Source organism: Bidens hawaiensis, unplaced genomic scaffold (genome assembly GCF_021521415.1).
Source record: "Bidens hawaiensis isolate Kalapana, Puna unplaced genomic scaffold, B.hawaiensis_p1.1 tig00007860_1, whole genome shotgun sequence".
NCBI lineage: Eukaryota > Viridiplantae > Streptophyta > Magnoliopsida > Asterales > Asteraceae > Bidens > Bidens hawaiensis.
In genome coordinates, this window is record NW_027491547.1 from 1,109,272 (window position 1) to 1,136,099 (window position 26,828).

The following is a 26,828-nucleotide window of genomic DNA, read 5'->3' on the forward strand; positions in this document are numbered from 1 at the left end:
CCGCCTTTGGTCGGGGTGTGACACTAGGTAGTTATTTCCTTATTTAAGTTTCACCCCTATTTGTTCATGTCTAATTTTAGTGTCAGTTTTATTTTAAGTATTATTTAGTTTATAGTTAATAATTAAAAAAACACAAAAATCAATTAAATATATTTATCTAAGTTATTAGTCAGAGTCTAGTTTATGTGTCGTTAGTGCTAGTGTCATTTGGGTTTGATATCTGGACTTCATTAGGCTTTACTACAGTCGATAGGTACACTTGCCTGTCTAGTGGTCTAGCATTAGAAGAGTCTAGGTTTATAAATTTAAAACTATAGTGTCTAGGTTAGGTTAATATTTTATAGACCGCGTTCAGCACATCAGAAAACTGTAAAACAGAACACCTTGAGCTCGTCATGGGAAGGAGGGTCTTCTCGTAACCACTCTCCAGCGTGACAATAAGTACAGTCCTAGCGAGAGAAAGTACTTCAAGTAATTAATGTAATATGTGAAGTGTGAATGAATACCTTGTGGTGATTAAGAGAGTATTTATAGCCGGTGGTTAGGGAAATATTATTGGTACAGTTGTGCCCTTCTAGAAGATACTCTTCATAACAAACTAGACACGTTTACGTATATGATACGACGAGATAACTGGCCATGCGCACGGTTATAACAATCTTGCCAGCTATCCTTCCCTAATTGACTGTTACATCACGTGCTTTCCAGGGAAAGAACTTCACGTAAATCTTCTTGAAGAAAGTTAGTTACAATTGATTTGCTGACCTCACCCTCTAGTCATTTTTGCGCATGGAGAGAATACCTTGCGAATGACTTCTGGGGGAGTACTGATCACCCGCGGAACATTATCTGGAGTTGTCCTTTAATCTTCCTATGACTTAAGTTATGCAAGTGCTGGGAATATTCCGTGGGTGACTTCTGAGGAAGTCTTCAATAACCCGCAGATGATCCTTCATAGGTATTTTGGTCTTTTTACTACCTTACTTTTATAGAGTATAAAAATTAATATACAGTATAATTAAGCCATCAATGATGCTTGCAAGCTTATCTAATCCTTAACAACCAGGCAGAATCTTGCATGTTATTCAACCCAACACGAATAATTGAGGTTCAAATAAAACATCACATATTTAGATTTACAATATTTGTCTTCATAACCCCACCCTTTTTCAAAAACACCTCACCAACCCAACCCAAACCAAACCAAACCAAACCAAACCAAACTTAACCAAACTTACATGTGGTCTTGGTTAAAGTGCATGAACACGCCTTTTGTATTGGTAAGTACTATCATTATTTCAATTTAATTTGTATGATGTCAAAACAAATCCTATCTTTTGATGCATCACCTAGGCTTCTGGGTACGCATCAACCGAATTATATTTAGGTCGTAAATAAAACAAGTCCTTTTAAGCTACTTAAGATAAAATTTGTTAACATCTTGAATCAAAACAAATTTAAAAATAAAAAACTGTCATGTCAGTTAACTTTTTATTTAAGTAAGATGACTATAGGTTTGGTTTATTTAACAAGAAAAACTGTCAGAGCTCCTGACCATTTTTATTGGTGATTTTATTTTTATTGGTGATTTTACGAGAAGGTTATGAAACTATTCAAGAGTTAAAAAAAGATAAAATTATTTTTGGTTTACAACCTAGGTTACAATCCACCAACTTAAGACATGATCAATTTAGTATTTTTTTTTCTTTTCTTTTCAAACTATTTGTTTTATATATAATTTGATGTTTGTTTAGTAATTTATATTATTTAACTTTTCTCAAATATCTAAAAACAAAATGTTGTTTAGTTTTTTATTACGAACATTTCCATTATTAAAATCGGAGTACTTTTAAAAATACGTATTTTTTAATATGAGTATGTATGTTTTATTTTGTTAAAACTTGAAAAACTTTAAAGTTTGGGTTATTAGTTATAATAAATTTTATAAAATAAATTAAAACTTAAATAAGATATATGTAATAAAAGATTAGTTTGGGTTGGGTTACATATAAAAGTGAAAAGTATCGTTAGGTTAAGTTGTGTGGGTGAAATAGAGAGATTTTTTTTTTTATTTAAAGATGGGTTGTGTTGGTTTGGGTTCTGAATTAAGATAGCCTACAATAGCCAATATTCACCTCAAAATCCATGTCAAAATTGAGAACTCATAAAACAAATGGATACTCTGTAAATAGTAATAAAGTTTTGAAATTATTTCAATCGTAAAATGTTTTGTTCTAAACAGGTTACTAAATTCTTCTTTGTGTTCTAAGCCTAGATATTTTACCCGAATAATAGATTATGTAGGTTTTTTTTTTATTTCTAATTATTTTTGACATTGCAAAATATTTTTATAAAACTAATAAAACTAGTAACAACTGAGAAAAATAATTTTTAAATTGCGAAAAATTGCAAAAAAAAAAACTGAAAAATTGCAAAAAAAAAAAAATCTGATATTTTTTCACACTTTTTACTAATTTTGTTAATTTAAATAAAATATATTGCAATGCCAAACTATTTCAAAATAAAAAAACCTACATAACCAGCTATCCAGGTAAAATATCTAGAATTAGAACACAAATGAAAATTAATGACATGTTTGGAACAGAACATTTTATAAATAAACTGATTGGAACAATTTCAAAACTTGAGTATTATTCTATAATGTAATCCTAAAACAAATGTTAGGAAAAATCAAATGAGAAAAAAACCACACAAGGTTCCAAAACTCAAAATAAGTATTCACTTATTATATATTGAAACTAGTTTTATCCACCGTATTACAAGAGTTTTTTTTTTTTCGCTTATAATATTTATATTTTGTGGATTTTAATTTTATTTATTTTAAGAAATTTCATAATATACTTAGGATTTTATTAGGATTTTATGATGAAAGAGTTTCACAAATAAATTAGATGTTATGACTCGGTTTAAAAGTTATATGGGTTTGGTAAGACTCATGACCCGCTTTTTTTTACAATAAAATTGTTTTTTAATTATAAATAATACCTTTAAAATAACGGATATTAATTTTTACTATATCCCTGTTTTATAGGATTTTTATATCAAATATTTGACGAGATTAATTTTTAACTTAATAAGATGTTATAACTCGTTTAAGGACAGCGTTAGCCTCACCACATTAGGGAGTTAATTTGAGCGTTAGAAAGATGGTTCAGTTTATTTGGTTAGCCATTAGTTAATCGCTGGTTTTAAACATATAATGAAATAAAACGACACAAATATTGCTTTTGATGGAATAAGATTTCTTTCGTAATCGTTGATTTTAGTCAATTGACCAACTAAACATCCATTTTTCCATTCCCTGACAAAAGTCAGTTTTTTTCCATCTCTCATTCTTGTATACCCAATGCTACCTAGTTTCTAGTTCTAAGATGGATTTATTTTACTAATTTTTACTTTGATTATTTCGGCAACCCAAAGTTTAATATGCTACTATGTTTTCTTATGATGCGAGTATTCTTCATGAACCTAAGAATGCAAGTAAAGGAACAAATGCTGACGCCACTTCAAGATTCATGGCGTAAAGAAAGTCAATTTGTATGCTTAAAATTTAGGATACATCAAATGCAATTATCTAATAAGTATAAAACTCAATGTTTTAAAAAACTGGTTTTCAACTCGTACTGGATTAGGCTAAAAAATCATATAATCGGTTGAACAGAGTTATACCGGAAGGTTCAACTGTGTTGAATAGTTTACATTGTGATTTCATATAAATGCAATTTTAACTAAAAAAATAATCTAAAAGTATATGATATCATAATAAATATAATTCAAAAGTCAGTCAGTAATAAAAAAATAATACAAAAAACACTTGATTTTTAAAACTAATCCAAAAGTAAACTTGTTTTAATGTTGCTAGCTCAAAAGTAATTTTTAAAAAATATGAGATGCAAAATATTAATATTAAAAATCTCTTAGGCTTAAAACAGGTATGCCGGTTTAAACCGACATTTTATAAAAAAAAAAAACGCTGGTTCGATTTGTTAGACTTTTAGCAAACCACTCAAGTATAAAGAGCTCAAAATACCGGCTTGATAAGCGAGACCCAATATTATTGGTTCAACCAGTCAGTATGAACCGGATATAAAGCGTTGTATAAAACACAACTTTGGTGCCACAAAGATATGATTGGGCCAAGTGGCGACCCTCCATTAGGCCACTTCATTTTTTTTAGTTTTGGTATCGTAACAAAAGGTTATTTTTTTTTGTATTTGTTTCGATAATGTAATGAACATAATAAACACCGAACGAGATCACGTAGACTCACCTTCTTAACACTTGGGATCGACAACGCTCAAGTTCTACCGACCTGCTCCGACGCAACGTGCTTGTCAAAATACTAGTTAAATCCAAAAACAATGAATAGGTCGGAGGTATTCATCATTATGTTTTACGTTTCAGGTTATTGTTTAATATGTATTCATCATTGTGTTTTATGTATTAGATAATTTGTTGGTATTAATAATTATATTTACATATTATTATTACACAACTGTGTCATTATTATTTAAAAAAACACAATGATGAATTCAAAGACACAATGACGAAAAAAACACAACGACAACAGAAAGACACAATTACGAAAAAAAACACAATGGTAAGCAAAAAGACACAATGATTTCATTTTTGTTATCTTTATATAACAACATCATACTCATATTAAAGATAAAAAAAAGCGTTTGTTATTATTGTGAATTTTATTTTAATAAAAAATATCATATGAAAAGGTTATATACGTTTAAAAAGGATAGGGAAATTAACATGTGACTTTCATGTAGAAAGAGAAAATGTATACTGTTACTTTTATACCATTTTTCCTTTGATTCATATTTTACATATGTCAATTAATTATGATTTTTCACATATATAGTTGTTCTATAGTTGTGGAATAGCAACTTATTTATACAAATTACAAATATTATTTATATACCTCTTTACAAAAATAAATACCTATGTATTACTTATATCAAGGCTGCAAAAGTCGGTAGACAGACCATAGATGGACAACTAGGGAGCGTGGTGTACTCGGAGTACTCGAAGAGAACTCGGAAATAATAAATATAAAGAAAATTAACTTTTGAATATTGTATATATGTCAAATATCATAAGTTTACTAATATTTATAACAAAATATGTGAATATCAATATAAATAAGATAAATACATTTTCAAATACTAAATTATTCAAAAATTTTCAAATCATTAATTAAAAAAAGTGATATTCTTTTTTTAATATTATAGAAATATGACTTATGCTTTATTTTTAAATCAAAATATGCCCAAATTGACAGACTAGATGTGATTTTTGTTGAGGCTGACCATCTTTGATCGATTTTTAGTAACTAGGCGGAATTAAAGAAACTTCTCTCGACGTCATACCTTGTAGTGGGTACTCAAGGAGTATTCGACCTTGTAAACCTACTCTTACAACATTGATTTATATAATATAAGTTGAAAGTTATCTTTTGATGATTTTAGTGCTATCAAATTCATATATTAATAATTTTGGGAACCTTTGTGAATCATAGGGTGTAAACATTGTTTCATCTTTTTTATACAAATATCTATTCTCTCTTTTATATATATATATATATAAAATTTTGGGAATCTTTGTGAATCATAGGGTGTAAACATCGTTTCATTTTTTTATATAAATATCCATTCTCTCTTTTTTTTATATATATATGTATATATATATCAATGTTGTAAAAGTTGGTCTACAAGGCCGAGTAGTCCACTGTGACACCCGGTAATTTCCCAATCCCATAAACCAAGTAATCAACCTAATTATTAGGTAATTGTGAATATTATGCGCTCCATGTTAGGATCAGCGCGGGCATATGTTATATGCGCCATGCGCGGATGCGATGTGCGCCATGTTATGATCAGCGCGGGCATATGTTATATGCGCCATGCGCGGATGCGATGCGCGCCATGTTAGGATCAGCGCGGGCATATGTTATATGCGCCATGCGCGGATGCGATGCGCGCCATGTTAGGATCAGCGCGGGCATATGTTATATGCGCCACGCGCACAGGTTTTTGTTGTGTTTGCATGACAACTTAATTTTATGTCGTTTCTGTCTAATGGGTTGCATACCTCTTCAATAATCAATAAGTAAAACTATGTTCAAACAATATCTTAATTTCCTAATTAAGACCCAAATCATTTATGCGCGCGCGGAAAAAGGGAACATTGAGAGCTAGTTTGTTTGAAGCTCCAAGATGGAATTGACTTCAACATAACTGATCACTATGTTGAAATACCAAGACCTCATGGAGAATCTACAAATGAAACTCAACGTCCCTGACTACGAGAAGGTTACGCACCTACCCGCATCAAATAAAAAGGAGTTATGAGCGACACCTGCGGGAAGAATCCCCGCGGGACACCTTAAAACTAAACCCTTTACGCATGAACGTCTGCACAGAAACCAACCACCTTTTCGCTTAAATCCAAAAGTTCACCCTGTTAATAAACTCTGAGAACGCTGGTTCCAGCCGAGCCAGATGGACTCGCAGGATTCCTTATAAGGACGCCTGCGCAGTGATACGCGCAGGATTCGTTACAAGGACGCTTGCGCGAAGACCAACTGGAGCCGCCAGACCCACAACGTTCAAAGAAATGGCCTTCACGCAGAAGGCTATACGCGCAAGGCTACACGCACAAAACACTTAGTCTATTCTTCAGATGTAAGGGGATTACCCCCGCCCAGAAAGAACCAGTTGCGTGTTTCAGAGATTTTTACCTTTTGACTGCACACTGACAACAGTACCAGGAAAAGTATACTGTAACACGAAATGTCAGCTGTCAGCCGCACCTACTCTCACCAACCACAGTCCTGCATGCACCGTCAAATCCATCAGAATCTTTATAACCACTCCCTAGGACCATCACCCCCATCCCTAAAATAAATAATAATAAACCCCATACCTTGTCATCATTACACCCAATATGATAAGATTTAAATCCCCTAAATCAAGGGATTGTGTTCCCTTAAATTTGCCTATAAATAAGTATCAATTCTTGAATAAAAATATCACACAAACACACTCCAAACTCCTCTCTTAAACCTGTAATTCTGCACTAACCATCTCCCAAGCATCCGTTTCCAGTACCATCGCTAGGTAAGCCGAAACTTTAGTCTTGAGATTTACTTTTCTGACCAGCCCATATATTCTTCGATTATTTGGTCTTAATACACATATTTCTTGTTATTTAAACATATTCTAGACTTCCAATTTCGAGGCTAACATCAGGAAACCCGAATCTCGTTTAATCTCTCTCTAAATCATCACTTAACAAGAATCACAGGTGAGTCTCACAGCCCCTATTTTTACTGTTTTTAAACTGTTTTCGGGGCGAGGGACACGTGTTTAAATTATGTTTTATCATGGTATATTTACAAGCAATGCAAACGATTATCTGTTTATGGTGTTTATCTTGGTTTTCAATGTAAGTGCGCAAGATTTAGACAGTGATCACTTGTCAGTGGAACTCTAAGGGTAGGGACTACTGTGTTTGATCAACCCACTAGTAGGGGTCGCACCTCTTTGCATAGACGAGTGCCTAGTATGGTCATGGGGTAGTACTACTGGTTGTAAAGCCCGCTCGTAGGGGTCGCACCTCTTTGCACGGACGAGCGCCTAGTTTTCCGAGCACAACGTCCGCGCGTAACCCGCGGGACGGTATTGTTTTAGCTCGTAGTGGCAGCGCCACTTTGCATGGACGAGCAGTGTTTTCAGAAATGTCCGCGCGTAACCCGCGGGACGGTTTTATCAAGCATATGTTTTAATGATGTTATCAGAAATATGTTTCAATATGGTTTTATCAATGATATGATGCAATACGATTTATCAAGTCACCAAAACTTGTGAACTCACTCAGTTTATACTGATTCAAATGTTTTTACGTGTCTTTCAGGTGATAATTAGTAGCGCAAGGAGTCACACATAGAGCACTTCACGCAGAACATCTATAAAAATGGTTTTTGGAAGATTTTGGTTCTATCCCTTCCACACGCGTGGTTGTTCCCGCCGTGTAAGGGGATATGGCGTGGAAATCTTCAACGTTTTTAATATGTGGATGTTTTTATATGTAATTCTAAATAATGTAATGTATTTTGTACTAGACATTTCATGCGCAAAGGAAAATTTTATTTGAATGTTTGCAATGACCCGTGCTTGATTATCAATTCCCACTCGCGCGCACCCGGCTGTTTCCGCCGTTTAGGGCCGGGTGTGACAGATTGGTATCAGAGCACTGGTTATAGCGAACTAGGAAAGAAGTTTTAACCTAGACTATAACCGTAGGGGAATCGCATGAAATATTTTGCAAAGAAAATATTTTCAAAAGAAAAACCACACACACACTTAGGAACACGGGTCACACAATGTCTAGTGAACACTAAGGATAAGAACATTATGTGCTCAGGGTACATGCGCTAAGTTTGATATATTTTCGTTCTCTTTTAAGAAAAACGAGAATGCCTCCAACCAGAGCCAAGGGAATTACCATGACACCCGAGGAACTCGCAGAAATAATCGCACAAGCGATCGCAACGCATGAGGCCAGCAAGGCCGAATCAAGTCAGGGTCGTCAAGAGACCGAAACCCCAGAACCCGAATCAGGAGCTTTGGACAAAGGATGCTCCTATAAGACATTTATGACCTGTAAGCCTTGGCCATTTAAGGGCACCGAAGGGGCCATTGGGCTCTACAACTGGATCGACAAAATGGAGACAGTTCTCTCCATTAGCGGGAGTAGTGAAAGTCAAAAGGTCCTTTACGCGACCTGCATGTTTCAAGAAGCGGCCTCGTCTTGGTGGAAGCTTCAAGTGAAAACCTTGGGACGAGAAGTTGCTCTCCACAAGACCTGGGAGGAGCTGAAGGAAATGATGATGAAAAAGTTCTGCTCTCGCGCCGAAATTCAGAGTCTACAGCAGGAATTTTGGAACCACACCATGATAGGAACTGATATCGACGCCTACAACAACCGATTCAACGAACTTTGCCAGATGGTGCCGGATATGGCGAACACGGAGGAGAAAAAGATAGAAAGGTATATCTTTGGGTTACCCAATGTTATCAGAGTTCCGCTCAATGCCGCAGCGCCTCCAACCTTTGATGAGGCAGTGGCGCGGGCCATCACTCTTACAAGAGATACGGTCCGTGCGGGCATGTTGACCTCGCGCGGGAACGAGCAGCGAACCTCTGACCCCAAGAGAAAATGGAACTCTCACCACCGAGGGTCCGACTCCAAGCAACCACCATTCAAGAGACAGGAGAGCGTAAGGGCTTACGCGATACAAGCCCTGGAGCCATCACGAAAAGGGTACAATGGGCCTCGCCCATGGTGCAGTAGATGCAAGTATCACCACGAGGGTGAATGCGCAAGCATTGTATGCACCAAATGTAGCAGACCAGGGCACAAGGCGATAAACTGCCATAAGGAAGCTGGAGCAAACGATAACTGCTACGCATGCGGGAAGCCGGGACATTTCAGTCGGGATTGCCCGCAAAAGAGAAACCAAGCTCGCGGGAGAGCCTTTGTGATCGGCGCGGGCGAAGCAAAAGAAGAACCGAATGTGGTAACCGGTACGTTTCTACTTAACGACCATTTTGCATCTGTCTTATTTGATACTGGCGCTGACCTAAGTTTCATATCCACTGAGTTTAAAAACTCCCTAGGCCTAGCAACCAGTAGGCTAGACACGCCTTATACTATAGAACTAGCCAATGGTAGGCAGATACGCGCGATCGAGAGGACTGAGCAATGTGTATTGGTCATGGGAGGTCACGGATTCAATATTAACTTATTGCCAATAGACTTGGGAAGTTTTGACATTGTGGTAGGCATGGATTGGTTAGTCGAGAACCACGCGGAAGTTATTTGCCATGAGAAGCAGGTTCGGATCCCACTGTTGAGCGGAGAAACCTTGGTAATTCAAGGGGAAAGAAGTGGAGTTGCGACAAAACTCATTTTGTGTCTAAAGGCGCGCAAGTGCCTGAGAAAAGGATGCTACGCCTTCCTGGCGCACGTAGTAGAGAAGAAAGGAGATGAACGAAAGATTGAAGACTTACCAATGGTGCGCGAATTCCCGGAAGTTTTCCCTGAAGATCTGCCCGGATTACCGCCACCGCGACAAGTCGAGTTTCGAATCGACTTGGTTCCAGGAGCTGCACCAGTAGCTCGAGCACCCTATCGACTAGCTCCATCCGAGATGCAAGAGCTATCCAATCAGTTGCAGGAACTATTGGATAAGGGTTTCATACGCCCAAGCTTTTCACCCTGGGGAGCTCCAGTACTTTTTGTAAAGAAGAAAGATGGTTCATTTAGAATGTGTATTGACTACAGGGAACTGAACAAGCTGACAGTCAAGAATCGGTACCCCTTACCGAGGATTGACGACTTATTTGATCAGTTGCAGGGATCCAGTTATTACTCGAAGATAGATCTACGGTCAGGTTACCATCAACTTAAGGTCCATGAGGAAGACGTGCCGAAGACAGCCTTCCGAACTAGATACGGCCATTATGAGTTCTTAGTGATGCCTTTCGGGCTAACTAATGCGCCGGCTGTATTCATGGATCTGATGAACCGTGTGTGCAGACCATACTTGGATAAGTTTGTGATTGTATTTATAGATGATATTCTGGTTTACTCCCGAACCAGAGCTGAGCATGAACAACATCTGAGATTAATTTTGGAGTTGCTGAAGGAAGAAAAGTTGTATGCAAAGTTTTCTAAATGTGAGTTTTGGCTTAGAGAGGTTCACTTTCTCGGTCACGTTGTAAACGAGAAAGGAATACACGTCGATCCTTCCAAGGTCAAAGCCATCGAGAATTGGGAAGCGCCAAAAACACCAACTGAGGTGAGGCAATTCCTAGGACTAGCTGGCTACTATCGACGTTTCATTGAGAACTTCTCCAAGATAGCTTTACCTCTGACTGCGCTAACTCAGAAAGATAGGAAGTTTGATTGGGGCGAAAACCAGGAAGCAGCGTTTCAAATGTTAAAGCAAAAGTTATGTAGTGCGCCAATTTTGTCGCTACCCGAGGGGACGGACGACATCGTCGTCTACTGCGACGCTTCACATCAAGGACTCGGATGTGTCCTTATGCAGAGAAACAAAGTCATAGCGTATGCCTCTCGTCAACTCAAGGTCAATGAAAGGAATTATACAACGCATGATCTGGAACTTGGAGCAGTTATTTTCGCGCTAAAGATTTGGCGCCATTATCTTTATGGCACAAAGTGTTTGATTTTTACGGATCACAAGAGCCTTCAACATATATTTGATCAAAAGGATTTAAACATGAGGCAACGAAGATGGGTTGAATTATTGAATGATTATGATTGTGAAATAAAGTATCATCCTGGAAAGGCGAATGTGGTAGCAGATGCTTTAAGTAGGAAAGAGCGAGCAAAGACGCTACGAGTTAAGGCTTTAAGATTGACCATTCGCGCAGACCTCACTACCCGCATCCGAGAAGCTCAACAAGAAGCCTTGAAATCAGCGTTTGTCAAGAACGAATCCCTTGGGGGTATGATTAAGAATTTGGAGCTCAAAGAGAACGATACTCGATATTTTGCTAACCGCATATGGGTCCCTCTCAAGGGAGGATTGCGCGAGCAAGTGTTAAACGAAGCTCACAAAACGCGGTATTCCGTACATCCTGGCGCAGACAAGATGTACCAAGATGTTAAAGCGCTGTATTGGTGGCCCAATATTAAGGGCGACATCGCGACGTATGTCAGTAAGTGCCTGACGTGTTCGAAAGTGAAGGCTGAATACCAGAAACCGTCGGGGTTGCTTCAACAGCCAGAAATTCCCATGTGGAAGTGGGAACAAATCTCCATGGACTTTATTACCAAACTGCCAAGGACACCTGGGGGTTACAACACGATTTGGGTTATTGTAGACCGGCTAACTAAGTCAGCACACTTCCTGCCGATCAAGGAAACCGATAAGATGGAAAGGTTAGCCCGATTGTATATTCGAGAAGTAGTTTCAAAACACGGAGTTCCGGTATCCATCATTTCTGATAGAGATAGTCGTTTTACTTCAAGATTTTGGAGATCGTTGCAAGGGGCTTTAGGTACTCGTCTTGACATGAGTACGGCTTATCATCCCCAAACGGATGGACAAAGCGAGCGAACCATTCAAACATTAGAAGATATGTTGCGCGCATGCGCAATCGATTTTGGAGGTAGCTGGGATACTCATCTCCCATTGGTTGAATTTTCATACAATAACAGTTATCACACAAGCCTCAAGGCTGCGCCATTTGAAGCCCTGTATGGGCGCAAGTGTAGGTCCCCACTGTGTTGGGCTGAAGTGGGTGACAAGAAAATGACTGGTCCAGAATTGATCCAAGAAACGACGGACAAAATTTTCCAGATACGGGATCGCCTTAAGGCAGCGCGCGATAGACAGAAAAGCTATGCAGATGTGAGAAGAAAACCGTTGGAATTTCAAGTAGGGGATAGAGTACTTTTGAAAGTCTCTCCATGGAAGGGAGTTCCCCGTTTTGGCAAGCGAGGAAAGTTAAATCCGCGATACATCGGACCATTTGAGATCCTGGAAAGGATCGGTCCAGTTGCTTATAAACTCCATTTACCCGCCGAACTTAGTGGAGTTCACGACACGTTTCATGTGTCCAACCTCAAGAAGTGATTATCTGATGAAACGTTAATTTTACCATTGGACGAGGTTCATATCGACAAACAACTACACTTCGTGGAAGAGCCTATAGCAGTAACCGATTGGAAAGAACAAAAGTTGCGAAGAAGCCGAATCAAGTTAGTAAAGGTTCAATGGAACTCAAAGCGTGGACCTGAATTCACTTGGGAAAGAGAAGACCAAATGCGCAAAAAGTACCCATACCTCTTCCAAAGAATAGCTCCTACCAGCGACACCTCCTAAAATTTCGGGACGAAATTCTCCTAACGGGGGGAGAATGTGACACCCGGTAATTTCCCAATCCCATAAACCAAGTAATCAACCTAATTATTAGGTAATTGTGAATATTATGCGCGCCATGTTAGGATCAGCGCGGGCATATGTTATATGCGCCATGCGCGGATGCGATGTGCACCATGTTATGATCAGCGCGGGCATATGTTATATGCGCCATGCGCGGATGCGATGTGCGCCATGTTATGATCAGCGCGGGCATATGTTATATGCGCCATGCGCGGATGCGATGCGCGCCATGTTAGGATCAGCGCGGGCATATGTTATATGCGCCACGCGCACAGGTTTTTGTTGTGTTTGCATGACAACTTAATTTTATGTCGTTTCTGTCTAATGGGTTGCATACCTCTTCAATAATCAATAAGTAAAACTATGTTCAAACAATATCCTAATTTCCTAATTAAGACCCAAATCATTTATGCGCGCGCGGAAAAAGGGAACATTGAGAGCTAGTTTGTTTGAAGCTCCAAGATGGAATTGACTTCAACATAACTGATCACTATGTTGAAATACCAAGACCTCATGGAGAATCTACAAATGAAACTCAACGTCCCTGACTACGAGAAGGTTACGCACCTACCCGCATCAAATAAAAAGGAGTTATGAGCGACACCTGCGGGAAGAATCCCCGCGGGACACCTTAAAACTAAACCCTTTACGCATGAACGTCTGCACAGAAACCAACCACCTTTTCGCTTAAATCCAAAAGTTCACCCTGTTAATAAACTCTGAGAACGCTGGTTCCAGCAGAGCCAGATGGACTCGCAGGATTCCTTATAAGGACGCCTGCGCAGTGATACGCGCAGGATTCGTTACAAGGATGCTTGCGCGAAGACCAACTGGAGCCGCCGGACCCACAACGTTCAAAGAAATGGCCTTCACGCAGAAGGCTATACGCGCAAGGCTACACACACAAAACACTTAGTCTATTCTTCAGATGTAAGGGGATTACCCCCGCCCAGAAAGAACCAGTTGCGTGTTTCAGAGATTTTTACCTTTTGACTGCACACTGACAACAGTACCAGGAAAAGTATACTGTAACACGAAATGTCAGCTGTCAGCAGCACCTACTCTCACCAACCACAGTCCTGCATGCACCGTCAAATCCATCAGAATCTTTATAACCACTCCCTAGGACCATCACCCCCATCCCTAAAATAAATAATAATAAACCCCATACCTTGTCATCATTACACCCAATATGATAAGATTTAAATCCCCTAAATCAAGGGATTGTGTTCCCTTAAATTTGCCTATAAATAAGTATCAATTCTTGAATAAAAATATCACACAAACACACTCCAAACTCCTCTCTTAAACCTGTAATTCTGCACTAACCATCTCCCAAGCATCCGTTTCCAGTACCATCGCTAGGTAAGCCGAAACTTTAGTCTTGAGATTTACTTTTCTGACCAGCCCATATATTCTTCGATTATTTGGTCTTAATACACATATTTCTTGTTATTTAAACATATTCTAGACTTCCAATTTCGAGGCTAACATCAGGAAACCCGAATCTCGTTTAATCTCTCTCTAAATCATCACTTAACAAGAATCACAGGTGAGTCTCACAGCCCCTATTTTTACTGTTTTTAAACTGTTTTCGGGGCGAGGGACACGTGTTTAAATTATGTTTTATCATGGTATATTTACAAGCAATACAAACGATTATCTGTTTATGGTGTTTATCTTGGTTTTCAATGTAAGTGCGTAAGATTTAGACAGTGATCACTTGTCAGTGGAACTCTAAGGGTAGGGACTACTGTGTTTGATCAACCCACTCGTAGGGGTCGCACCTCTTTGCATAGACGAGTGCCTAGTATGGTCATGGGGTAGTACTACTGGTTGTAAAGCCCGCTCGTAGGGGTCGCACCTCTTTGCACGGACGAGCGCCTAGTTTTCCGAGCACAACGTCCGCGCGTAACCCGCGGGACGGTATTGTTTTAGCTCGTAGTGGCAGCGCCACTTTGCATGGACGAGCAGTGTTTTCAGAAATGTCCGCGCGTAACCCGCGGGACGGTTTTATCAAGCATATGTTTTAATGATGTTATCAGAAATATGTTTCAATATGGTTTTATCAAGGATATGATGCAATACGATTTATCAAGTCACCAAAACTTGTGAACTCACTCAGTTTATACTGATTCAAATGTTTTTACGTGTCTTTCAGGTGATAATTAGTAGCGCAAGGAGTCACACATAGAGCACTTCACGCAGAACATCTATAAAAATGGTTTTTGGAAGATTTTGGTTCTATCCCTTCCACACGCGTGGTTGTTCCCGCCGTGTAAGGGGATATGGCGCGGAAATCTTCAACGTTTTTCATATGTGGATGTTTTTATATGTAATTCTAAATAATGTAATGTATTTTGTACTAGACATTTCATGCGCAAAGGAAAATTTTATTTGAATGTTTGCAATGACCCGTGCTTGATTATCAATTCCCACTCGCGCGCACCCGGCTGTTTCCGCCGTTTAGGGCCGGGTGTGACATCCACGAGTACTCGCTACAAGGTATGACGCTGAGAGGAGTTTCTTTAACTCCGCCTAGTTAGTAAGAATCGATCAAAGGTGGTCGAACTCAGCCAGAATTAAATCTAGTCGGTAAACTTAGGCCGATTTTGATTTAAAAAATAAAACATAATTCAAATTTATATAATATTAAAAAAAGAATATCACTTTTTTTAACTATTATATAGGAAATTTTAGAAACATTAGTATTAAAAAAATATATTTATCTTATTTATATTGATATTCACTTATTTTATTATAAATTTTAGTTTACTTATGATAATTGACAGGGGATGGATCTTGCGAGAAGTGATATTACAGCGAGAAGTGCGAGAAGTGAATGTATAACTTCATTAATCACTAATTTCACTCCCTTCGTCTTAATTAGACATTCAAACCAACCTACAAACGTATGAATGTACCGAGCTACATTCAAACCTATGTATGTACACACATGCAAACATACATACACATATACAAACATACGCACACATATACATACATACGTACCTACACACATACATATGCACATACACAACGCACCTACACATAAGAAAGAGAGTGAAGTTAGGGATTGATGGAGTTACACCTTCACTTCTCGCACTTCTCGCTGTTAAAAGACTTCTGAAATGATCCAATACCTTGACATATATATAATATCTGCAAATTAAATTTCTTTTTATTTACCATTTTTGAGTACTCATCGAGTACTCCGAGTACACCCAACTTCCCAGTCGGCCGCCAAGGATCCACCTAACGAATTTTGCAACCATGTTATATATATATATATAAGTAAAGTTCCATTTCGTCCTTATGGTTTGACAAATAATGCAACTTTAGTCCAAAAAGTTTATTTTTTGAATATTGACCCTCCACATTTTTCAGTTCTTGCCAATTACATCCAAATCACTAACCCGGTTAAATTTAATCATTAAGGGGTAGACATGTATTTTCACTATTTCTTTATTATAATACTTATTTCAATGAACTACGATTTTCGTCCTTGTGCTTTGTTCAAATATGTGGTTTTAGTCCAATGGTTTCAAGTTTGCAATTTTCGTCCTTGTAGTTTCATTTTACTTGCAATTAATCCCGAATTTATTAACCTCGTTAAGTGTGGTTGTTAATCCATTTGCGTGCCTCTCACGTGAGGACCAGTTTTGTTGTTTTTCTTCCCAAATAAACCTCAGTCCTAATTTCGCAAGCTCCCTCATGTGAAGGACTGGGGTGTGTTTGAGGATAAAGGAAAAAAGAAGGAACAAAACCACCCCTCTCGTGAAGGTTACATTGATGGTTTTAACGACCAGACTTAACGAGATTAGGGAATTTAGGTTTAATTCCAAATGAAATGAAACCATAGGGAAGAAAATTGCAAATTTGAAACTACTGGACTAAAACTGCAGATTTGGACAAACCAGAGGGACGAAAATCATAGTTCATAACATAAGTATTATAATAAAGAAAGAGTGAAAAAACATGTCTACATTTGACTTAACGATTAAATTTATTGGGTTCAGTGATTTGGATGTAATTGACAAGAACAACTGGGAAATGTGGATGGTCCATACGCAAAAAATAAACTTTTTGGACTAAATTCGCATTATATGTCAAACCACAAGGACGAAAATATATGACACTTTACTATATATATATATATATATATATATATATATAGAGAGAGAGAGAGAGAGAGAGGAGAGAGGAGAGAGAGAGGGAGAGAGAATAGTTCAAATAAAAATAAGGAGTTTCCTAAAAATGGTAAGAACTAATAAATTTTTACACCTGACATTACAACCTATGGTGAGAAACTTGGTCGGTTATAATATTTAAAGAGTAATTCTAGAAAACTATATCGGTGTTTTGTAATTTTAAATCTCAAAAATTGATTAACATTATTCAATAGCTATGATTTATTTATAGTTTTTCTAGGAAACTACTTGTTTTTAGGTTAACCATCATATATATACATATATATATATATATATATATGTATATATATACATACATACATACTAGTTTTTAGCCCGCATGATACGCATGTTTATTTAGCCTTTGTTTAATATGTAATTTATTATATTATTTTAAATAATCTACATGGACTACGGTTGTCGCTTTTAATGTCTTTTTGATTGTAGGCTTTTTATTTTAATATCGAAATGGGCTAATTTATTGTTTGGTTGGAGTTTAATTTCAAGTATACGTAAATGCTTACTATTTTGTTCTTTATATTTATATTATTATTGTTATTTTATTTTGGTCGGTGTTAATTTTATTTTTTGGACGGAAGTTTGTTTATGTTTAATACTTACATATTAGTTCGCTCGTCACAGGTATGGAAGGTTGTTTAGATTTAAGACATTTGCAATGATTTCGTGTTTGTATGAAATAAATTGTTATCTTTTTTTGTTTGTATGAGTAATTGACGGAATCCAAGAAGCTGACTTCTTAAAATAGATGGTCAAATAATTCTAGAAATCAAGATTTTAAGTCAAATTGACTTTGCATGAACCATGCTTTTAAAAAGTTGATTCCAACAACTTATAATTTTACTTTTTTACTCGTGTTAAAAAGTTACTCAACTCTTACAAAAACACTTTAACATCCTCATAAAGCTCTCCATTATGTATAAAAAGTAGGTCAAAGGGTTGAAATTGGACATACATAACGTGTATTAATTTATAAAACATACATAATGCATATAGTTTGACTTTCAAGTCTACCGGACAATATTTGACCTTAAAACTTCATATTTTATTTAACCAAGAAAAGGAAAACTAATAAGGGCAGTGTTAAAGACGAATGACTGGATGTGAAATATGGTGTTAAATGCATGCAAATTCTGAATCAAATTTAAACTTGTGATGCATTTAACCGCAAAGGTCAAACTATTGTAATCTTTGTTTTCCACCTTCGCCTTCCATTGTAGTTTTTCTTTTACCGGTTTGGCCATAAGCAAAAATGGTCCAACTATAGCCCTAAAGAACTTCTTTAGCAATCAGGCTAACCACTTGAGCATACAAATCTTTTTGTTTTGAGCCCAGACCAAACACCTATACAAACAAATATATGTTTAACCAAGATTTAAATGAAGGTCCAACAAACTTTACATATTTAAACAAAGATTAATGAAGAATCAAACCTTGTGAAACAAACGCTTTATCTAACTGCTTATTACCAAATTTTGGGTAATAGTTACTTCTTGTTTGCCTTTGTCCTCATTACAGTGACCGCAACAGGTGTATTTGACCGCGTCATCACCACTGAGCCAGAAAGCCACACATTATATAGAAAACAGGTTCATGCACGAGTATGGTATTAGTGATACCGGCCCGATTACCCAAACCGTATAGCTGAATCATATACAATAGAAGTCTCAATTTTTATTTTTATTTTCCCTCGACACTAACAACAATCTTGAAAAAAATATGATGACATCGAAAAATAAAATACCTAATTGATTTAACATGTGCATAAAATAAAATACCTAACGACATCCTATCCCATTAACTGATCAAAAAGTTACAGACCGTTAAAGCCAACATGCACAAATCAAAGCCATTTTCAGCTAACACCAGTCAAGTGCTCCACAGAAAAGAACAAATAATAACTTACATTTCTTCCTTTCAGGCATGACATAATCTTTTGGGCTTTTGATTCTCTTCTGTCATTATTGTTTCGGTATAAAGAATAAATGAAATGGTGAAAACTAAACTAAGAGTATAATTAGATGATAAGCAATAATGTGGCGTATGACTTTCATATGATAGATTGTATGAGCATCCACAATAGAGAATAATAATAATAGCCTTATTTGAGAACTTTCTTTTCTTTACAACATGAAAAACCTATTTAATAGCCATAGCGAAAACCTATTCCACCAAATTAGGTCCCAACGAGACAATAAAAAACTCAACCATGGCTCCATATAATTCAAGTGCAGGTTAGCCCTCACCAGCCATCGTGACAGCATCAATGCCTGCACACTGATAATACTCTTAAGTTTTGCTACCCTTTTTACTATTTGAGTTTGAGAGTGATATTAAGTAAAACCACAAAGAAGTCAATAAAGACATCCAGAGATTCATCAAAGTATCTTTTTGTTGAATATCTGGTAGTTATCCAATAAACCTAACGCATTCACTACATCAAAACTTTGTCTCACTTTTTGTTTTTCTTTTTTCCTAACATTGATTGTTCTCTCTCATTTTTGTTGACATGTTAAAATAATTTACATAGAAATATAAGTAGGACGTACATAAAGATCGGCATACCACTACAATGTCTCCCTTCTTTTGATTTTTCATAATCCTTTCTCTTTGAGCCTGCCACTGAAAAATTACAAATGAAAAAAAAAACAAACATGTACTCAATAAATCAAAGAAAATTTTTCCCACATGTAAAAGTTTTGGGCTCCCTGGTTGATTGATGGAAATTACCATAGTGCCCTTTCGGGTTATGTAAGGTCATAGTAAGATAAAATAAAAATAAGGTTACTGTGTGACCGAACTGGAATTCGGATTTAAATAGGTGTGCGCAGGTTAATCCGAGCGCATGTTTGGTTATTTTTCCCGATTTAAGTGCTTCAACTAATGAATAATCATCTAGGTGTAACATCCCATTTTTCTCGTTTCGGCTAATAAATAAAATATGGGTTATTATGAGCTGGGCTTGTGTTGGGTAAGTAGATGTGAGTTATGGACTTGGGTTAAAAAGGGGAAGAGATAAAGACCATGGGCTTAAGCACGACCCATCATATATAAACAATAAGTTCTCCACAATCCATTCATTCTCATCCATTCCATACATCATCAAAAACACACACTTAGCTCTCTCTCTTCTTGTTTTCTCTCTCTAGCCGAAATCACCAAGAGAAACCGAGCATCAACCCAAGGTAATGATAGCATGATATTGTAAAGATCCAAACTCGTTAGATTTAGTCACGAGCCGACACCTTTAAACCATAAAAATCCCGAGATCCGGGTGGAATCGGGTATGAACCGAACAAAAGATGAGTCTAGGGGTCACCCTAGCTCTGATCTGGATCGAACGGGGCGAAAAACGGTGAAAACGTTGGAAAACAAGCGAGATCTCGTTTTTCCGGCGAGATCCGGTTTTCCGGCAAAGGCGGCGCCGGAAAGTGGGTACGAGGTTCAGAGAATGTTTCTGACATTCTACGACCTAACCCTAATTCGTTAGTGGAGAGTTAACGAACTAGCAGTAATTCGTCATGTTGATTCGTTAAGGAAGAGCAACGGACCATCTTTAATTCGTGATTTAATTCGTTAAAGAAAGAATGACGAACTAGCCCCAGTTCGTTAAGTCCAATTTGTATGATGACCAGTTCGTTATAAGGTCTAATTTGTTATGAGGACTGGTTTGTTATAAGGGTTCAATTTGCTATGAAGTTCATTTCGTTAACCAGACCAAACGAATAAGTTCAAATTCGTTATAAGGTCCAATTCGTTACTGTAGCTAATTCGTCACAAAGACGGATTCGTTATAATAATCAGTTCGTTATGGGTTCATTCGTTATGAACCCAATTCGTTAAGAACTGATTAACGAACTAGAAGTTTAATAAAATGACAGAATGGTCCCTGTGTTGGAATACCGTATGCCCGAGACACATAATTAGGTTAATGTGGCTAGCCGTGTTTGATCCAAGTCGGGTCATACCCAATAACGAGTTAGACACACACCAATTATGTATTTGTTGAGATATAATCTATAAAACAAATACAGAACACGACACATTCAGAAATCGGGTTTCTGAATAATTACTTGAAAGTGTTAAATAAATTAATTGGTTAATTTATTTATTCAAATAATTATTATTGGAATGATTATTTAGACATGTGTTCTTTTATAAAATGGTTTATAAAAGATGAGGTGTTTATATATTTTATAAAGTATAAAATATATCATTTAAACATGAGTTACAAACACACTCTATACACTTGGTCAAAGTTGGTAAAGTTTTGTTGGAGATTGAGTAAAGTTTACTTGACCAAAAATGAACCTAACCATAGATTTGATTGAGATATGATCTCATATATATATGAATGGTTCAACACACTTTCAAAGATATACCACTCTCTTTCCTTCTTGTTTTTGGTTCGGCCGAAGTCAAGAAAAGAAAAGGTTCGGGTCTCGGTTTCTCGTGTTCAAGCTCCCTAACATAGCTTGGTGTGTATTGGAGGCTCGGGGTACGAACCATTTGAGGTTTTCTCCTTGAAAGCTAGCCAAGAAACATCATCATCTTCTTCAACTTCAACTACACTCTTAAAGGGTTAAGAATGTAAGTGTTTATAGCTTTGATAGTTTAGTTTTTCCGTATTATTTGATCCTTGCCTCGGGTTTCTAATATATAGATTATTGGTAATCTTATGACATGATTAAACTAGGTTGTTCATGAACACATATCATATAAACTTGTAATATATATATATATATATATATATATATATATATACACACATATGGATACATATGTTTAAGTTTGTGATTTTCACGCTTCCGCCTTAATTAATGACTAGTTAAATGGTTAACTAAGTTTAAAATATCCATAGAAACCCAACAAATGGCATCAAGAGCCGGGATACGGGAAACTAAGCTTCGGGTTTTCGGTTTTATATTTTCCCTTTGAAAGATTTTATACAAAAAATTAACATGCATGATTTTTTGTATTCAATCTTGTTATATTTTTTGGCTTTGTTCAAAAAAATAAATAAATAAAACCGAGCAAATGGGCCGAAGCCCAATTCGGGAGTTATTGGGCCGAAGCCCACCTCATTTGGTTAATGGGTTAACCGGTAAAGGGGAAGAAAGTTAAGTGGGCCGAAGCCCATGAGACTTTCTTTTGGGCCGAAGCCCAAGAACAAGTTATTGGGTCAAGCCCAAATGGGTTGGGCTAGGCCCGATAAGGTCAAAGGGTTTTGGAACGGGATCCCAAAACATAACGGGTTATGTTTGTTATTTATTAAAACTAGACCGAGCCGTAGACCAAAATGGATGTTTGTTTGTGGTTGATGATTGTAATTGTAATTAATTATTCAAGTTTCGGTTTGTAATAATTAATTAGGGGCAGTTTTGTAATTTTGTAATTATTTATTCATATGGGTATGTAATAAATAGATTATTTGTAATATCTTTATTTTATAGAATAAAAAATGTATTAGGACATTTGGTTTTGTAAAATTAAAGAAGATTGCAAAATTGGAAGTTTTGGCCTTATTGGGCCGGGTATGGTGATAATGGGCCTCACAAGCCCATTAAGGGGATTCAAGCCCAAAAGTACCTAAGCCCACCAATTGAGCCCAAATGGAAGCTTATGGAAGCTAAGGCCCAAGTTCAAGCCCAATGGATTACAACGGGGTTGAAGAAGATGCTTGACGCATTTGGATGCAGGATCAAGTGGGAGCTACAACATCCATGTGTCGTGTGTCCCTTAGGATCGGACCTAAGACACACACTTGTTTCGGCTAACAAGTGTGGTCTAACTTAGTGGCTCGTATCTAGTATAATTGTGTATGCTTGTTAATTGATTGTTTGATTATGTGGTTGTTAGATATTAGGATATCAACTTCGTCACATAGAATTAATTAACAAAACATAAAACGGGTTCTAACAATTGTCGGTAATCACGTGACACGTAGTTTAATAAAATGGATTTATTAACTAGCCGTCTCACGCCCATAATAAAATGGTTTTATTATAAATTAGAATTTTGAAAATGGTTTCAAAATAATCATGTTACTAAATGCATGTTAGAACATGATTTAAAGTTTTACAACTAGAATTATTAAAACTAAAAATCCCTTTTAAAATTAAGGATAACAAGTTAAACACCATCCTTTTGTATAACGCTTAACATATTAGTAAGCTCTTAGTGGGAAAAAGGTCACCTAACCGCGTAGAGTAAATTAATATGTTGAGGTAATATTGGCATATAAATGGGAAAAAGGTCACCTAACCGTTTGTATGTTGATATTACAAGTTGATACAAGTAGGACGACTTAAATTAGAACCATGTGAAGAGGGTCACCCAAGCATAGGGTCTAATAGGTGTTGATGGGATAAACATGCCGACACGAAATATGATTTCGAACCGGTCCCATAAACTCTAGAAGTTGCAAAAGGGTTTGCAATTGTTATGAATAACTACCTTGATAAACCGACAATGGGAAAAAGGTCACCTAACCGGAGTCGGGTTTATCGTTGGATTCTAGATTTTAATTATTAATTATATTTGGTATATATAAAAGGGTATTAATAATTAAATAAGTAAAACACTAAAATGAACTTAATTAAAATTCTGCAGATGGCCGCACACGTCGACGACAACATAATCCCTAACGTCCAAAATGTATCTCTCCGATCTATTCTCGCTAAAGACCGTCTTAACCACAATAACTTTTCGGATTGGTTCCGAAATTTAAGGATTGTTCTAAAACAAGAAAAATTATATCATGTTTTGGAAACACCTATCCCCAACGAACCGGAAGAGGGAAGTGAGGTCGAATACATGAATTGGGTCCAACACACGGAAGATTCCATTCAAGTGTCATGCCTCATGTTGGCGACTATGGTTCCCGAAATCCAAAAGGATTTCGAAAACCATAATGCGTACGACATGATTATTCAACTTAAGGAAATGTTCCTTAAGCAATCGAGGGTTGAAAGGTTCGAAACGGTTCGAGCCTTGCATGCATGTAGAATGGATGATAATCAACCAGTTTCAACTTATGTACTTAAGATGAAAAGTTACATTGATCGCCTCGCCAAGCTCAATTGTCCCATCTCAAAAGAGTTAGCAACGGATTTGATCCTTAACTCTTTGTCGAAAAGGTTCGACACTTTCGTGTTAAATTTTAACATGAACGGGTGGGACAAAAACATTGGAGAACTTCACTCAATGCTTAAAACAGCCGAGGCGAGCATGGGAAAAAGGGTTTTACCCGTGTTTGCGATCAATGAAGGTGGATCCAAGAATCGATCTCAGCCCAATCCTAAGGCTAAGGTAGCAAAAAGAAAGGGTCCTCCTGTGCATCTTAAGGGTAAGGGCAAGGCACCGGTTATGGCAAAGAAACAAAAGGTTGTGGAACCGAGGGGTCATAAGGATGATCCTTGTTTTGGTTGTGGGGAGACCGGACATTGGAAACGCAATTGCCCGGTCTACCTAAAGGAGCTAAGAGACAAGAGGAATGCGGGGCATGCCTCGGGTAATGTCTTTATGATTAATATTGAGCTAAATCTTATTTCTTCTAACACATGGGTATTGGATACCGGATGTGGAACTCACATTTGCAATTGGTTGCAGGGGTTTAAAAGGAATGAAGACTTAAAGAAGGGCGAAGTGAGTCTTTTCATGGGCAACGGTGCAAGGGTGCACGTGGTCGCTAGAGGAGACTTCACTTTATCGCTTCCAAGTGGTTTGGAAGTTGTTTTGAGGAATGTTTTGTATGCTCCTAGTTTGACTAGGAACATTATTTCCGTGCACCTTCTTAGACAATGTAATTTTGACTTTAAATTTGTAAAATCAGAAATGCATGTATCATCTAATGGTATTTTTTATTTTAAAGCTGTACCAAACAACGGTATTTATGAATTGGTTCATGATAATACCTCAAATAGCTCATTATATCAAACTTCCACCAAAAGACTCAAAAAGGATTTGAGTGATTCCTACATTTGGCATTGTCGCCTTGGACACATAAACAAGAATCGTGTAAATACTCTCCAAAAGAATGGTCTTTTGAAAACAAACGAGTTAGGTTCGTTTGATGAGTGTGAATCTTGTATTCAAGGCAATATGACCAAAGAGCCTTTCAAAGGTACAAATGAAAGGGCTAAGGACTTGTTAGGTATCATACATACGGATGTATGCGGACCTCCCAAGCCCACTAGTAGGAATAGTGAAAGGTACTTCATTACCTTTACCGATGATTTTAGTCGATATGGGTATGTGTATCTAATGAAACACAAACATGAAGCCTTTGAAATTTTCAAGGAATTTCAAAATGAAGTACAAAATCAGCTCGACCGAACAATCAAGGTACTCCGCTCCGATAGAGGAGGCGAATACCTAAGTGATGCTTTTCAAAGTCATCTTAGAGATTGTATAATTGTTTCACAGCTCACTCCTCCTGGTACTCCTCAACATAACGGAGTATCCGAGAGGAGGAATCGAACACTGTTGGACATGGTTCGATCAATGATGGCACGAAGCTAACTACCACCATCATTTTGGGGATATGCGCTACTTACAGCAGCTCGTATTTTGAATATGGCCACGACCAAAAGGGTGGATCGAACACCCTATGAAGTGTGGCATGGAAAGGTTCCATCCCTTTCATATTTAAGGGTATGGGGATGCAAAGTTTATGTTAAACGTGACACCCCAAATAAGCTTGAGGCTCGATCCATCAAGTGTATCTTCATAGGATACCCAAAGGATGATATAGGATATATATTCTATGATCCTAGTGAACAAAGAGTGTTTGTTTCACGCAAAGGATACTTCTTAGAAACTAAGTTCCTTATGGAAGGACCTAGTGAAAAGAGAGTGGAACTTGAAGAGGTTCAAGAATCACTGGATGATACACAGTTGGTCGATACTAGCTTTCAACACGAGGATGTTGAATGTGATCAAATGGTTGATCATACACACGTTGCTCGCAGATCTAGTAGGGTTAGTCAACCTCCCGAGAGATATGGATTTCTCGTGGATGATTGCTACTTGGTCGATTCGGATGAACCGATCTCCTACAAAGATGCTATGTCACAACCTGATTGTGAAAAATGGCTTGAAGCCATGAGCGCCGAGATGCAATCCATGCACGATAACCAAGTTTGGGAATTGGTTGATCGTCCACTTAACTTCAAACTGGTTGGATGTAAGTGGGTCTTCAAGAAGAAGACCGATATGCATGGAAATCTAGATACTTACAAAGCACGACTAGTAGCAAAAGGTTTCACACAAACTCAAGGGATTGATTATGATGAAACCTTCTCGCCGGTCGCGATGCTTAAGTCGATCAGGATATTATTTGCCATTGCAGCTCATTTTGATTATGAAATATGGCAGATGGATGTCAAGACCGCTTTTCTTAATGGATATCTTGAAGAAGATGTCCATATGGTTCAGCCTGAAGGTTTTGTCGATCCATCTAATCCTGACAAAGTATGTAAGTTAAGGAAATCAATCTACGGGTTGAAACAAGCATCACGGATGTGGAATCATCGTTTTAATGAAGAAATCAAAGCGTTTGGTTTCGTCCAAAACGGTGATGAGGCGTGTGTGTATAAATGGGCTAG